The sequence below is a fragment of the Adiantum capillus-veneris genome, chromosome 20 (assembly GCF_014529385.1).
Source record: "Adiantum capillus-veneris isolate H3 chromosome 20, ASM1452938v2, whole genome shotgun sequence".
NCBI classification, from domain to species: domain Eukaryota; kingdom Viridiplantae; phylum Streptophyta; class Polypodiopsida; order Polypodiales; family Pteridaceae; genus Adiantum; species Adiantum capillus-veneris.
Window position 1 is genome coordinate 102,720,609 of NC_140950.1, and position 17,298 is coordinate 102,737,906.

Consider the following 17,298-nt stretch of genomic DNA (forward strand, 5'->3'; position numbering starts at 1 on the left):
AATGTACAGCCTATGGGGGTTTCCGAAATTTTTTTAGATCAGCCTATTACTGATGCAGATGTACATGATGTACTTGATGAGGAAAGGGCTGAAAATGAGCAGGCTAGAGGTATGCCAAAATGGCTGGTGCACACTTTGCGTGACAGTAAATTGGATGCACATTTGACTAGTCATACTCGTTCAGGCTCTCGCCATGCATCTTATGCATCAGATTGTTATGCTTTGGTTGTGTCTAGCTTACATGATGTTGAGGAGCCTCTGTCTTTTGATGAAGCACAAAATTCAAAAAATTGGATGGCTGCCATGCAATCAGAATATGATGCACTTGTAGAAAATGACACATGGACTTTATGTGATTTTCCTCCTGGCAAAAAGGCTATTGGTACGAAGTGGGTTTACAAGTTGAAACGCAAACCGGATGGTGAGATCGATCTCCATAAGGCTCGACTTGTTGCAAAGGGTTATGCACAGCAAAAAGGCATAGATTATGAAGAGAATTTTTCTCCCACTTGTCGTATGACTACTGTGCATTTTCTATGTGCATTGGCAGCTCATTTTGGTTGGGATGTACATCAATCAGACATTGTTACTTCTTTCTTGAATGGTGACATATTTGAGGAAGTTTATGCAACGCAGCCTCGCGATTTTTTCATAAAAGGACAAGAGGACAAAGTGTGCAGATGTAAGAAGGCTTTGTATGTGTTGAAGCAATCTCCTCGTGCTTGGTATGAGAAAGCTGACACTCATTTGGTCAAACAAGGCTTTCATAACAGTCCAACAGAAAGCACATTGTATGTAAAGTGTGAGGGTGATGTACTTCTCATTGTGGTTCTTTATGTTGATGATTTGCTGATCACTGGACCAAATGAGAGACATATTGCTGAATTTAAGGCTGATTTGAATGCTACTTTCAAGATGAAATATTTGGGGCTATTGCATCATTACTTCGGTATACAGTTTAAGCAGTGTGATGGTGGTATTGCCTTGTGTCAAAAAAGTTACATAGAGACATTGCTATGTAAGTTTGGACTTGAGGATTGCAAACCTATTGCCACTCCCATGGAAACAGGTTTGCAATTGATTCTACATGATGCTGGCGATCCTGCTGATGTCACTCTTTACCAAACTGTTGTTGGATGCCTCATTTATGTATGCAACACGAGGCCAGATATTCAGTTTGCAGTCTCACAGGTCAGCAGATTTATGCATAGCCCAGGGTCTAAACATTGGCAGGCTGTCAAGAGGATTTTCCGCTACCTTAGTGACACTCTACATCTTGGCTTTTTTTATCCCAAGGGGGGATCATTGCCACCAGACTTACATGCTTTTTCGAACTCAGATTGGGATGGTTGTTTTGACACGCGAGTGTCCACAGGTGGTTTGTGTTTCATGCTTGGCAATTCATGTATATCATGGTTGAGCAAAAAGCAACCTACTGTGGCCACTTCGAGTTGTGAGGCTGAGTACATGGCAGTCTTCAGAGCTACGGTTGAGTGTGTATGGCTCGAATGCCTTATGGCTGATTTGGGTGTTGGACAGGACACTTCCAACACTATCTACACTGACAGTCGGAGCGCATTGGCAGTTGCGAGGAGCCAAGTTTTTCATGCTCACACAAATCACATTGAGGTGCATTACCACTATGTCGCGAAGAGGCTCTCAGCAGGAGAGATCAGCTTGGCTTATGTGCCAACACAAGACAACCTTGCAGATCTTTTCACAAAGGCATTGTCTCATGAGAAGCTTGAAGATTTCTGCAAAGCTTTGGGCTTACTCCCCTTTGTGGACTGATCCTGTCCTCAGGGCATGGCACTTCCCTTTACTCATGTGCCATCTCTCGTTCACCGCATCACTCCAGGGGGGATTTGTTACCATATACATGTGGTAGTGATGTGTGTGAACACACTAGGACCGCCGGGGCATTTTTTCCCTCTTTAAGAGGTTTTTTCCCCTGTGCATTGTATATACGCCCATCACTCTAGGGCTATCTATCTTTTCATTGCACACTAAGTAACACACTCTCTATTGTGTGCCTTGAGCTTCCTTCATCTTCTCCAAGCTGTGTGCATTTCTCTGCAACCCTAATTCCAACAGTCAATCTAGTGTGCACATGTTTTTGGACATGTGAAGTGTAGATTGTTCACTTCTCTATGTCTAGCCTATTGGAAGGCCATTACAATTACACCGATTTAAATTCAAATTTCTCCCCAAAATTGAAATCTTGAATTTGAAATTCAAACCAAGAAACCCCTATCTCCTTCGCTCTTCCCCCCCACTGAAGCCCATATTGTCACTCTCCCTTTCTCTCTCCCCCTCTCTTTCTCCCTCTGTCACTCACTTGTTTTCACTCTTTCTCCCTCTTTATCTTTCTACTTTCCTCTCTCTTTTATCATGTGCGTAACAAAGGTGTAGTTGGTGGTGGAAAACAATCAAAAGCATTAGTAAAACATAGCACGTGCAAGCATATACAGGTGCATATCTAACTCTTTTTATTACCTACATGTTTTGTAAATACTCGATGTATGATTATGTTTTGTAATTAGATTACTGAATTGAAAAATTATGTATTAATAAGTAGCTAGAAGCAAGAATTAGAGATGAAAGGTAGTATCTTTTTCCTTTTTCACATTAAAATACAGGCTCATATCCATACTCTAAATTAGATTTTATAGCTTGAAAATTTGAAAAAGTGAGAGAAGAGACTAGAGACTTACCCGTTTTTGTATGTGTGTGTTGTTGTCGTCATTGTTGTTGTTGACGTTTTTGCTGTTGTAGATTGCTGTTGTTGCTGCTTTAGTTGTTTCCGTTGTTGTTGTTGTCCTTGTTTTGTCGTTTTTGTCGTTGTTGTTAACCCTAAACCATTGTTGTTGTTGCTCTCTTTGTTGATGTTGTTGTTCTTCTTGCTAGTGATGTTGCTCCTGCTTTGTTTGCTGATGTTGTTGTTCTTCCTGCTAGTGATGTTGTTACTGTTGTCTTTTTTGCCGATGTTGTGGTTCTTCCTGCTAGTGATGTTGTTGCTATTGTATCTGTTATTGTTGTTCTGGCGTTTCCTAATTTGTCACCGCGGCCAGATTTGCTCACAGATCTATCGTATGTAGCGCAAAGCCACCTCAATCCGCGCACAATAGCTCTCCTACAGTTCTTGTGGTCTCTCAGATGACGCCCCTTAACCCCGCCCCTGACCCCGCCCCCCGGGCAGAGCCCAGGGCGCTATCCCAAAACTCCTCTCCATAGAATGTTGTCCCATGCATCTCCAAAGATTGCATAAAACCTACCACAAGTGTAACACCCTTAACCGACAACACCGCTCCTCTAAGAATGGAATGCAAGTTGTTCTAGAATGTGATAAACCAACCATCCAATCAAAAATACAAACAATTTAGAGTTTGTGAAAAAATTGTTAAATATTTTTGGGTATTAACGGAGAATTAAGATGATGTATGCGACAAACTTAGGAATTTAAAATTTTTTTCTTCACTACTATGAGATGCGAGTGCATATATTAGGGGCATGGACCTAGGGATGTAAAACCCTTCCTAACATACTGACATGAAATGAGGGAGATAGAACCCTTTCTAACATACAAGCAAAACAAACACAATCCTTCCGCAAGTCTTTTGAGGTATAGAATTTTGAGAATGGGTTTTAAGTTTTGGACTTCAAGATAAGAAACTATGGTTTGGGGTTATTGAATTGGTTCTAAGTTTGAATTGGGGCTAGGTCTAGGATTCTCCTATCTTGGATTACTATCTATAGTCTAATTACTATCTAGGGTGTACTGTCTAGATCTACAAATTGGGATCTAGGGTTTAGGTTTTAATTTTCATGGCTGAGGATTTTGAGGGAATGTATTACAATCACTACAAGAGGTTGTGTTCTCTTGTGACGCTGTTAGCGACGAAAATACACTAGGTTTTTATAACCCCCGGCGTCGCTATAAGCGTCGCTATATAGCGACGCTTATAGCGACGTTTACACAGAAGACTATAGCGACGCTCATAGCGACGCTACAGAGCCATAAATAGCGACGCTTATAGCGACACCCGAGAGAATTTTTTTTTGGTGGCAGGGCATTGAATGCCCTGCCACCCATCAACCATATTGTACTTGATTCACTTTTTTAAAAAAATGCAAGGGTAGATAATAGACCCAAAATAGTCACCCACAAGACGCATTGTTTGCAAAATTGACAATTGTACACATCAGAGGCAAAATGAATTGATTGGCAAATGTAATAATGACAATTGTACAACATCATAGGCATAAAGAATTGATTGGCAAAAGGAACTGCGGTGACAAATGTAATAATATACATGGTTCAAAAAGACGTATAAAATCCGTCTCATGATACATAAGCTATGAGAAACCCTAAACTAATGCTATCTAGCTACGGCTAAACTGACGTCGTCTAGTCCGACGTCTCATCGCGTCCAAGCGGCGTATCTGTCGGATTCTGCAAAAAAAGCCAATAAGACAGCTTTCAGTAAGTATAAACATATAACGACATTTATAAAACAATACAAAAAATAAAAAAGAGTAAACCCTAATACTAACCATGCCGCCGCGAGAACTGAGAATGTCCATCAGGGCGTTTAAGCCCTTCCTGCCTGCGTACTCGCGCTCATACGGTGTGGGATCACGTCCTGTCATCGACCACTGTCAAAACATACAAAGATTTCATTATGTTAGAATTAAAAAACTCATAAACCCTAAACTATCGAACATAAAGAGCAATGTGAAAACACTTACAAAATCGACCTCAAATGATGCCCATCCACCGCTCCCCAAGTGGTGCGAGCTCCCTGCCTCTACTAGCGCTCTGGCTGCATCCTTTTGTTGCTTCCACTTGTCGGGATTCTCGCGCGCTGCTTTCTTCACATTCTTCCAATCTTCTTTGGCCAGCCAATCTGGCATGTTCCACCCATTCTTGATTGCTTTTTGCACTTTGGAACGCTTGTGTTTGCAGTATTCGCGCATTCCAATCTTCATCAGGTCTTCATTGAAGCGCTGATCCCGTGTTGGAACGGGAAACTCATCATGAAGTATGCTGATGACTCTATTTTTTAAATCACTTGGTACTTCACTCCATTTGTTTAGTATGTAGTGTCTAAACAGCTGAGAGCAAAGACCACGCATGCGCGAGATCACCTTCTTGCCGTCATCATCCATGATGATGCCGCCGCTGATGTCGACGGAGTAAGGCAAGCCCTCTGGCCGGTGACGCGTGAACCTGGGTGTCCCGGCAGGGGTCTCTAGTGGCGTGTCGATGGGGGTACGGACGTCAGGTGTCTCCACCGGCGTCTGGGCCCCGAAGCGAGGAGTGTCGAGTGGGGTGGCTCCTGGCGGAGTAGGTAGAGGTGTGTAGCTTCTAGGAACAGTCAGCCGTGCAAAACCTGGCGTAGATGGCGATGCTGTGGCTGGTGTGGGAGCGGGCAAAAAAGGGGAGGGTAAAGAGCCTCGTCGAACACGAGGCGGTGTGGAGGCATCTGTGGCGGAATCCCCACAAAAACCGCCACCGCCACCACTAGAGCACCGGTGTCTAGACGAGTGTGAAGCTCGTCTCGTCGACGCCGAAGCTTCGGAGCGTGCCGAATGCTCCGAAAGAGAGGGAGATGCAGATGGAGTAGGAACGCGCGATGATGCTCGAGAGCGATGACGCTCCACGTACCACTGTCTCTGCTGCGGTGACAAAGAAGAAAGAAACTCCTCATCATCCATACCTGCATTAAACACACGAATATTTAAACTTAATATTGAATGAATAGAGTAGACAATGACACAAAGACCATTAAATACAATGACGTAATGACGCATATAAATGCAATGACGCAATGAATTGAGTGATAGAAGAGGCAAGTCGAAAACTCAGAATTTTCAATCAAAAGATGTGAGCGCGAGTAGAAAAGAGCGTTATACACCATGGAAGGTACTTAGAGAGCCAGAGCTTTTACAACACGGAGCAAAATTGTTCAAATACAATATTTGTGGCTTTAAGAGATCTCTCTCTCATCCTCGCATAACTCAGCATAACTTCCTATATCTATATAGAGGTCTCCGTTTAAACACATATCCTCTGTTTCATTTTGTAGCTCCTCTGCATGCACCCCATATAGAGTAGTAGCATCTTGATGCTCGTCTGGCACCACCGCAGCGGCTTCTGATTGAGCATCTTCTCTGATCTCCTCCATTGATGTCGTTGTGATTGGCACATGGTAGCCTTCATACGTCCTTGCACTACGAGGGGCTACCTCTATGACGTACCACCAGTTTGATGTAGACTTTGTAGGATGAAATATTACCTGCCAGAGCCACATAACTTACATGAGAGCTTTCAAGCACATAACTTGTAAAAGGGGGATGTTAACTATTTACATACTTACTTGTTCACAATGCTCGGGTAGTACGAAAGTGTCTCTTAGGTCAGTCCATTTCTTAGTAGAATCCACCTCAAGAAAACCAGACTCTCCTCTACGCACAGTAGCGTTGCGACCCTCCATGATTATCTTGAACCATTGCACGTCAACAAGTCGACAAAAAATCCTCTGTAATCGATCCTCAAAATCTCTTGCAGCGTGCCGAAGTAAGTGAGTTCCGCCACCACAGGATCTGCATAAGAGGAACGTCGTCGACTAGACTGTTCAAATTTTGCCATGATTCCACAATCTTGAGTAAAATGCTTTTTGTCGATTCGTTCCACCCTAAAATGTCGACCTTTACACCATGCTGCTATGTATGACTTATACTACAACGAACAAAGATTATGAGTGGCCGTTCAAACATTTATAAATAAATTCACTTGCTAGTTGTACATTGCAAACTTACCTTGGTCGCGCAACCTCGAGAGTACTCCCACTCTTCTTCAGTCACTTCGTCACCGCATTGTTGTGCGCTTTTCAATTGGTTGTGCAACCATCTTAAGCTCATGAAGGTTGGTAGGCTCTCCAGAAGCGCTGGATAGTGCATCGGTGGTCGTCTTCCCTGTCTCCACTCGATTCGTGTCCTTTGTCGCTCTTGCTTTGCATCCTCCTATTGTGAAATCCACTTTTGCATCACTAGATTGTGAAGCATGCAAAATCGGTTGATTTTAGCCTCTAGATCTTCCGTCATCTTCTTCTCAACACCGAGATTGCACATGGAAATCCCAGATATGCGCTCATCATCTATGGTTCGCCATAGCGTGTCCCGGGATTTATCAAATCCGTCTAGCCACTCTCCAATGTACACTAGGGACTCTGATACCAACCAACCTTCTGCCATGTTTCCCTCCGGACGTGCCTTTTGACGCACATATCCCTTAAGCGTTTTCATGAAACGCTCTAAGAAGAACATCCATCTGGAATGAACTGTGCCAGCTGTTTCCACCTCATCAACTATGTGAACAAGAAGATGCACCTGAATGGTTAGCATTGTAGTAGGAAAATGTTTCTCGAACATGCACACAAGCTCTGCAGCATTTAGTTTGGCGAGTGGTATGGAGTCTACGCTGATCTCCTTTTGTGAGATCCATTGCACCAGCTTTGCAAGTTTGTAGATTGTGTTACGGATGTCGAGAGACAAACATCCCTCGAAAGCAGCAATACCCTATATTCCATTGAGGGCTTTCTTCACCCGCTTCATGCAGGCATCGCAGTCTATGGAGACCTAAATCTAATCTAATATAACGTAAATCTAAATCTAGCGTAAATAAACGTAAATCTAGTTAAAAATAAACCTAAATCTAATTTAATGTAAGTCTACATATAACCAGCTAATCTTTAACGTCTTTTAAGATAGTTTCCTACGACGTTATAACTCTCTTCTTCTTGTGTGTGTGCGCGTGTGTGGATGTGTGTGCCAATAAAAAGAGATAAATGGTATAACCTTTCTATCACCCATGCCAAGTATGATAGATTGATTATGCCATTTCCCTCTTGAATAATAGGTCTTGAGTTCAACTCCTCGTCGGCTAGATCTTTAGGTCTTTTAATTTTAATTAGTTTCCTACGACGTTAAATTAGTTTCTCTCTCTTTCTCTCTCAATGTGTGTGCGTTTTTTTGGATCGTATGCATGTTTTCTCTCTCTTTTCCTCTCTCAATGTGTGCGTTTTTTGTTTATGCATGTTCTCTCTCTCTTTTCCTCTCTCAATGCGTGCGTTTTTTGTTTATGCATGCTCTCTCTCTGTTTTTCTCTCTCAATGTGTGTGTGCATTCTTTGTTTATGTATGTGTGTGTGTGTTTTTGTTTTTGTTTGTACTCTCTCTCTCTCTCTCTCTCTCTCTCTCAAAAACACTATGTGTGTGTCTGTATGTGTGTGTGAGAGAGAGAGAGAGAGGGAGAGAGAAAGAGGGGAAGGGAACATGAGAATGAGGAGAGGGAAGGAGCATACCTGGCTCTCCTTCCTCTCCTCGTGTGTGTGTGTGTGTGTGTGTGTGTGGAGAAGAAAAAGAGAGAGAGAGAGAGAGAGAGAGAGAGAGAGTGAGGGAGAGCGTTACCTGCTCCTTGCTTGAGGGCGCCGAAAAACTCAGATCTGAGATCTGAGTTTTTGGGCGCGCTCGGTTATTTTTTTAGCCCAGCCGGCGTCGCTGTGAGCATCGCAAATTTCTTTGTAAATTTGCGACGCTCATAGCGACACCGGGAATTTTTTTTTTTGAGCGTCGCTGTGTGAGCGTCGCTAATATGAATAGCCTCTTGTAGTGAATGGAGTTATTAATGATAACTATAATTGTAGAATGGCTATGGGAACGATGGAAAAAGTTTCAGCAAAAAGTCTCCTTATTATAGCAGTAGATTGATCAGGTGACCAATCTAGACAGCACCTCTATTCAAGAGAGAATATGGTGACACCCAACTTGCCTACAATGGACACATGTGGCCAATCTGCAATGGTCAAGGTTCCAACATGCACTTATTTATACCACTAGAATGATTAGGTGACCAATTTAGACTTATTCTCTCACAAGAGAGAATGTAGTGGCATCCACCTATCCTAAAAACGATATGTGGCCAATCTATAGAGGTAAAGTATCCCGTAGAAACAATGTAGTTATTCATACCACTACAATGACCTGGTGCCAACTCTAGAGTGCCTACTTGCATAAGAGATATTGTAGAGACACCCACTATCCTGGAATGGACTTGTGGTCAATCTACAAAGGGTAGATATCCAACAACACTAGCGTTAATCATACTATTAGAACAACTAGGTGGTCAGTCTAGAATGCCTATTTGCATAAGAGATATAGTACTGATGTCCACCTATCTTAGAATGGACACGTGGCCAATCTACAAAGGGAAACTATTCAACATCAATGGAGCTATTTATACTATTAGAACAACTAGGTGGTCACTCTCAAGTGCGCATTTGTGCAAGAGATACAATAGTGATACCCACCTATCTTAGAATGGATAGGTGGATGATCTACAAGAGTAGGTATCCAAACACAATGGATTTATTGAATAAATTAGAATGATGAGATGGCTAGTCTAGAGTGCACATCTATACAAAGGATAAAGTATAGATGCGCACATATCATAGCATGGATAAGTGATTGATCTGAGGGAAAGTATCCAAAATCAATGGAGTTATTCATACCATTAGAATGACCAGGTGGCCAATTTAGAGTGCATATCTATAAAATAGATAAAGTAGTGGCAACCACCTATCTTAGAATGGGCAGGTGGCCAATCTAGAGAGGAAAAGTGTCCAACAATGAAATTATTAATACCTACATCTAGTTAAAAGGTGACATGGCCAATCTATATTGTACATGTGACAACAACTTGGTGTCCAATATGTATAAAGTGCAAGTGTCCAAATGGATACTCTTGCACATATATACCCCTATAACAAGTAAGTGCACATGGTACGCATTGACAACTATTGGACAAGTTGCCAATCTTCAGTAAATGTGTCCAAGTAAGAAGTTACATATCAATGATGTGTATTCAAATAGAACAGTGAAATGAATAAGTGGTCAATCTAGAGGGACAAAGTTCTAAAGGATAAAATCACTAGCTAATCTAGATAGTTCAGGTGAATATGAAACAACACAATTACATGTGTCTTTCCTAAAAAAGATACATCAATAATCTAGAGAAAACCAACTAGCTTAGGGACGAGCACACAAAAGGACAACCATAATAACCTCGCCTAGAATTCACCAACAATAGAACAATGGAAAATTTTTAAAGTGTACATGGCACAAAATAGAATGTCTTAACATTCACCTAAATAGCAATGCATGGAAAGATGGGGAGTCTATAATACACTTTTGACTCAACAAGGAACCTAGACAAATGTATAAATCCAAAATAAACCTAGGTGCACGATCTAGAGAGAATCAAAGAAGAGATAAGTACCCAGACTGGAGAACAAATTGAAGGAACCTATCCTAGATTTGACAAATGACTAATCCATAGAGCACATATGCACATGACAATAACACATTCAATCACCTATCCTAGAATGGACAGGTGGCCAATCTAGGTAGCACATGATTATTAAAGACATAATCTAGAGAAAACTAATCTACAATGGACATGTGATACCTAACCTACATGACACATGTGCATAAGGAAGAACATTATACCATCAAATGACCCAGAATGGACATGTGGTCAATCTAGACAAGACATGTGACTATCAAAAAACATGACCAATATGTCTTTTTTAAGAGAGTGAGAGAGGGAGACAATCTAAAGCAAACAAAGAATGGAAAACTGGCCAATGAAAAGTGTATATATGTACACAAAAAATGATTTTATTGTTTCCAAGTTATAGCATGGAACTCTCAATGCTATATAGGTTCACACAAGAAACAAGATCTTGATATTCGTCTAAAAATTGAGCATGCTACCTTCAAATCTAGAGATATGTGCACATGTTCTAAAGTCCTTCAGACTAATATGAGCTAGAAGATTCCAATATAGTGTTCACAATAAGATTAGAAAGTGTATTCATATGAATGGAGGGTCATTGATCTCCACATATAGAAATTTAGTGCAATGAAATTTAGAATGTACATGCGTAAAGAGTGGTATTGGGGAAGTATCTTGAAGCAATGCTTGAGGATCAAAGGGAAAATGATTGAAGAAATGCTGGAGGGCTTTGAAGCATGGTTTCATCATCAATTGAGGGACCACATTGATAAAGCTTTTGTGAAGCTTTGGAGTAAGCTCAACACAAAAGAGTTGGATAAAAAAATTCCAGAGCTTATGGAATCTTCAAGGAGAGTAGTATTCAGGTAATACAATTGATATCTTTATGGTTGTTATTCTATTTTTTACTTAGAGTTTGTATAATAAATAAGTCACTTAGAAAAGGAGCTCAAATAAAGTTAACTGCATTTTATGTAGATGGCTAATTCAGCTTTACGATCAAACTTTGTTGGAGAAGTTGCCAATTGCTGTTGAAAGTTGGAGGGACCTCTCTTGTGAGGAGTGTATGTATCCACTATGGATGAGAGATTATGGTTTGATTGCTTGGGAAATTGAGTATTGCCCTTGGTGGCTAGATTACACTCGAGGCACCTACCCACGTGATGAAGGGAACTTATATAAAGGTTATTTTTGGCATTTATAAAACCTACAAAATTGTTAAAGTGCTCATACTATTTAGATTATGTTTGTGAGAAATATATTTTTTTTTTCTTTAGAGCACGTTCTTGAAATAAATGAAAATGGTATTGAGGAGATTGGCTCAGCTTCCAAGAAAGCCACCTCTTCAAAAAGAGTAAACAATAGTATAATCTCCTCTATAAAGAAACGATTGGATTTTGTTAGATCCAAGAAGCCCAAGAAGTCTCCCAAAAAGAACCAAAAAGGTGCTCAAGGCTCCACAAGTAAACTTTCTTGTATAGATATCTAGCTGTCACTTTCTTTCTACTCAACAATTCTTGATGAAATATTTTATTTTCTGATTATACAGTGCCTTCCATAGATTGTGATGTGAATGTTATTGGGACCATGCTAGATGTTTACAAAATTTCTCTCGATGATGAGAAATGGTAAACACATGTGAAAAGAAAGACTAACTATGTGTGGTGTGTGTTGTGAATGTTTGAAATACACTTATTTGATCATATGCAGGATCTTGGATTTTCTTCATTCAGCCCATGTTGATGGGGAAAAGAGTAATGAAGTGGCCTCTCTTTTGTTTGCGGATTTTCCAACAAACTTTAAAGTTGAAAATTTTTCAGAGAACGAGGTATGCATCCTTCAAAACCACAATGGACAGTCTATGATAGTTTTGGAACTTTAATTAAATTAACAATGCGTATTATGCAGGTCCCTCCATGGAATCATTTCTCTCGAAAATTAAGTAAGAAAGTGGCCGTAATAGATTCAAAGTATGTGGCAGACAATGGGTGGTACATCACCCTAAGCTCCACTGATCACTTTGGCATTGTGTCTAGCCATGCCATCGAGATGGGATTCAAAATGATGCACACCATCCTTATTTTGATCCCCGATGGTTATGTGCGAAAGACCATTGAGATTGAGAGAGTAAGTAAATTTATTTGTTGATTGAAAAGCATGCTTGTAGTTTTCTTCAATTAGAACACATTCTAGTTTTAATTTGTAGGTGGAAATACTATTGCTAGGATTGTTTTATCGTAAGGGTCAACGTCCTATCTACGATCGACGAGATGGAGAGAGCGTGGACAACAACTCTTTCGATGCCAAGTCCGGAATACTGGTGGAGCGCGTCGATGGAGAGCACATTGGAGGACACGCTCTTAGAGCTGCCGCCGAGCGTAGCCTTGACTTCTTTCGGTAAGAATATATGCTTCCTACTATGCGTTATTGGACTATGTTACATAAAGTAAAAATACGCATATTTTTTTCTTTTTTTAGCTGGCTTGTGCGGACATTTACTGCGGAGCACACCTACATTGTTGATATGTTTTCTGGATGTGGTGGCTTGGGCAATGTTTGCGTTGAGTTGTCTAGACACTGTCTCTGCATAGATAGTGATCTAGAGGTCTTCCATCAACATCTTTCACGCTTCAAGGCTCCATGTGTACGTGCTATTTCAGCAGTTGATACAGATAGCGATGAGGAGACTGATTGGCAACAATATGAGCCCGGATCACATTGCCCTTGATTGACATCAACATTGGTATTATCTATCATTTTTTCTAGTTTGTGATTTTTATGGAACGACGTGTGACCATGGTGTTTGGGTGCCACTCTTTTGGTATTACTTAAGACATGTTGTTGGTGTTGATCATCCTTATCAATTCAGCCATGATTTCATATTTATTATACTAGATAGAAGTTTGTTGAGAGCTTTGGATTTACCAAAGTAATATACCAACATATGCTTTTTTGCTTATGTAATTTCTTCTTCCCGTGAGCATTCGCTGCTACACGGAAGCAAGTATGGAATGGGAATTTTTTTAGTTTGAATTTTCATACCGTTATGCTACCAAAATTTTGATTGCTTATCAATATCATCATGCTTTTTGTTCATGTTTGAAAACATAATCATGATTTCACGTATACAGAAAAGTTACTCAAGCTTCACGGAAGCAAGTATGGAATGGAAAATTTTTTTGTTTGCATTTTCGCTCCGTTATGCTGTCGAAATTTTGATTGCTTGTGAATATAATCATGCTTTTTGTTCATGTTTAGAAACATAATCATGGTTTCATGTATACACAAAAGTTAGGCAAGCTTCACGGAAGCAAGTATAGAATAGGAAAGCTTAACAAAAGTTAGGCAAGCTTTCACAGAAGCAAGTATGGAATGGTTTTATTTTTATTTTTCACGTTGTTATGCTGTCAAAATTTCATTTGCTTGTCAGTATTTCTTTACACTGTCGGTCTAAGAATATATATAGTTTTATATATAATATTTATATTATATATATAATATCTTTTTATTTATTTATTTATATGTGTGTGTTTATGTACGTAAGGAGATCTTCAACTCGGTAAAGTGTTTTTAAGTACTTGTTTATACAATATATATAGTTATTTATACGTGTGTGTTTATGTACATATGCACTTCTTCAACTCAGTAAAGTGTTCTTAATTACTATTTTATATGCAAGAGTCTATGCGTGTTTCATTACTTTGAGGTCTTCCCCCAAACAAGTACAACCATCAATATTTTTTAGATTCCTAGTTTCAAATTGGCTTATTAGGTATTCATCCTTGTTTGCAACAACACCTACATGGACAGGAAAGTATATTCTACTAAAAGTAGGGTAAATACTAAAAACATGCTCATCTTTTTCTTGCATTATATAAAAAACTCACATAGATTTTCTTTACATTTTTGGCTTTCAAACAGCTTGTAGTTACATTTGACGGTTCAGTTTAGCTACAAAATATCAACAATACCCTAAATTATGACAGATCTTGAAGATGTGTTAGTAGACCAGGCCGATTAAAAGTATCACAGCTACTTCAATAATAATAAGTCAGACAGAGACATATGAATTATTCTCGCCAAGGCACTGAAGAGTGGAACACCATCATATAGTTAAAATAAGCATCATATAATTAAAATAAGTTGTTTACATGATTACGTAGGGAATCAAACCTACACACACACACACACACACAGTACAACTTGCATCACACTAGTACAATTTATCATGTGCTAGTGCATATTTATTTAACTATATTATTTAGTGCATAATTATTTAAATCTTGCCTCAATCTTCTACCACATTAGAGCCAGAGATGTTGACCAGGTTAATTGTCCGTTTGCAGACAATCAAATGATCAATCTCCGCCTGTAAAGCGGCCCTTCGAGAGCTATCTATGTACCCCCATGTCTCCCACTTGCCCATAGCTTCTCGCATTGTCTCAAAGCCATCATTGAGTTCCTGGTCTCCGGTGTTGCGAGCGCGATTAAGGTGGTTGAACATCCGGATCGCCTTGTTTGTGTCACGCTCTCTTTGTGTAAACGTCTTCGTTTCTTCAAGGGGTGCGTTGGGGGGGAGTTTGTGAAGCTCTTCATGGATTTTTGCAACTACCTCATTACCAGTACTAGCATATCCTATAGGCATTGTATAAGTACAGGGAAAATGAAAAAATCTCTCTTGATTAGCACCTCCGATTCACTTGTGCAGCATATGGTGCTTGCCTTGTAACATTTATATAGGCTAAAGCACCATGCTCTCAAAAAGCATTGATAGTGATGGAAGAGTGGCATGTGTTAGTGACATGAGGGGTCCCACGCAGCATATGCTAACTGCTAAATTGGAGCGTGCAATAATATATGCATGATTTGTCAATATGAATATTATAATTGTCTACTACTCCACCACGAACTTTTAAAGTGGGGTGTGCAATAAAATATGCTTGATTTGTCACTACGATTATTATTCCCCTATAAGATTTATAAGCATCTAAAAGTGCAATGAGTAGACAACACTAACTGCCTCTCTAAGGGCTCGGGAAACACTATGATTATTATTCTTCTATGAATACTATAGGCATATAATAGTGCAATGAGTAACCCCCACAAACTGCCTCTCTAAGGGCTCGGAAAACATTATTTGTGGACCTGGATTTGGAACCTTTTCACACGCATATGAACAGGAAAACTCTCTCTCTCTCTCTCTCTCTCTCTCTCTCTCTCTCTCTCTCTCTCTCTCTCTCTCTCACTCACACACACACACACACACACACACACACACGTCAGTAGAAAACGTGCACACAATCTCCTTCTTCACAACAAAACTCCACTTTCATCTCAATTAAAATGTGGGATACTTATAAAATATATAAATTAAACCAACACATAAACAATTCTATACCAAGATACTAAATGAAATAATTTGAACCGGCTTGAGAACCTTCTTGCCCAAACTTGAGCCGGACTTTTTTCATTTTGAACCTATGTTTCCTCTCTCCCCCTCATCTCCCACTCTCTCTCTCTCTCTCTCTCTCTCTCTCACACACACACACACACACACACACATGTGAGTAGAAAACGTGCACACAACCTCCTTCTTCACAACAAAACTCCACTTTTACTTAACTCCACTTTCATCTCAATTAAAATGTAGGATATTTATAAAATATATACATTAAACCAACACATAAACAATTATATACCATAAACTCGAAAAAGCATCACCTGTAGCAAAAAAACACGAATTGATTAACTCGCAAATAAAATTAACCCGTATTAAAGATAGATAATGAGAGATAGAGATAGAGATAGAGTTAGAGACAAGTATGGTGGTGGTATTAAAGATATATAATGAGAGATAGAGATAGAGTTAGAGACAAGTATTGGAGTAGATATGCAAATGAAAGTAAAACTAGCAACATATATCTTACATGAGAGCAATCGCCACCACCTTAATGGAGAGAGAAGATGAGGCAAGACTTCAGACTTTCTTCAAGAGAAAGTGTGGCACTAAGATGAGTGTGTCACTATGGAATTGAGCTATTCTCACTCACTCATAACTTGCCTCAATGAAGAGAAGGTTGCCTTTTTTATAGGTGAAGGAGCCATGTTTTACATAATCACTTGATTATGCTAAAGAGTTAGCCCAAATCAAATGTTCTTTGGATATTTCCTATAATGGGAAATATTAGGACTAGAAATATCATGAGATTCAGCATTTTTTGTCGTTGAGGGTCCATGTGGGTGCATGATGTATGTGGGCCCCACCTAGGCATCTTCTGTGTGGCTCCAACAGGGGGTCCCAACTTGTGTGTCTTGTCCTTCAAGGCATGTTTGAGGTGTCACATTCACATGCTTGTGTATTTTATCCTCCAAGTATCTTATTTTATGGAAAAAGACCAAGATTATCTCTTTTCACTTAATTCACCTGTTTACCATCTCTTCTTGCAGTGTAGTTGTGAGAGGGTTTTTCACTGGTTTCCCTATAACTTTTGACTTGTAACTCGGATTGACATGCTTCAAAAGGAAAAATTGGCCTACTAAAAGATCTTGAGTTGGTTTTGGACTTTTCTCCACATCCTTAGGTCGGGAGTTTCAAATTGGGATGGTCCAAGAAGCTTTGGATCTTCCTTTTCATAAAGTCTTCTAGTAGGCCCTTCCCTCTTGTATGTATCCAAGAAGGTATGCATTATTGAAGGGTTATATTATTGAATAAATATGAAAAGAAGAAAATAATTTATATATGGTAGGGTATAGCTGAGATATTACAAGAAATATACAAATGCTTTTCCCCCAGACAAAAAGAGGCTCAATCATTGATACTTCTCTTGCAGTACTTTCTAATAGTAATGTACATTTATATTACTTCAAAGGTAATACTAAGGTATGGTAGAAAGCTTTTATTTATGCATTTTCGTATTATATGAATTATACTTATGCATCAAA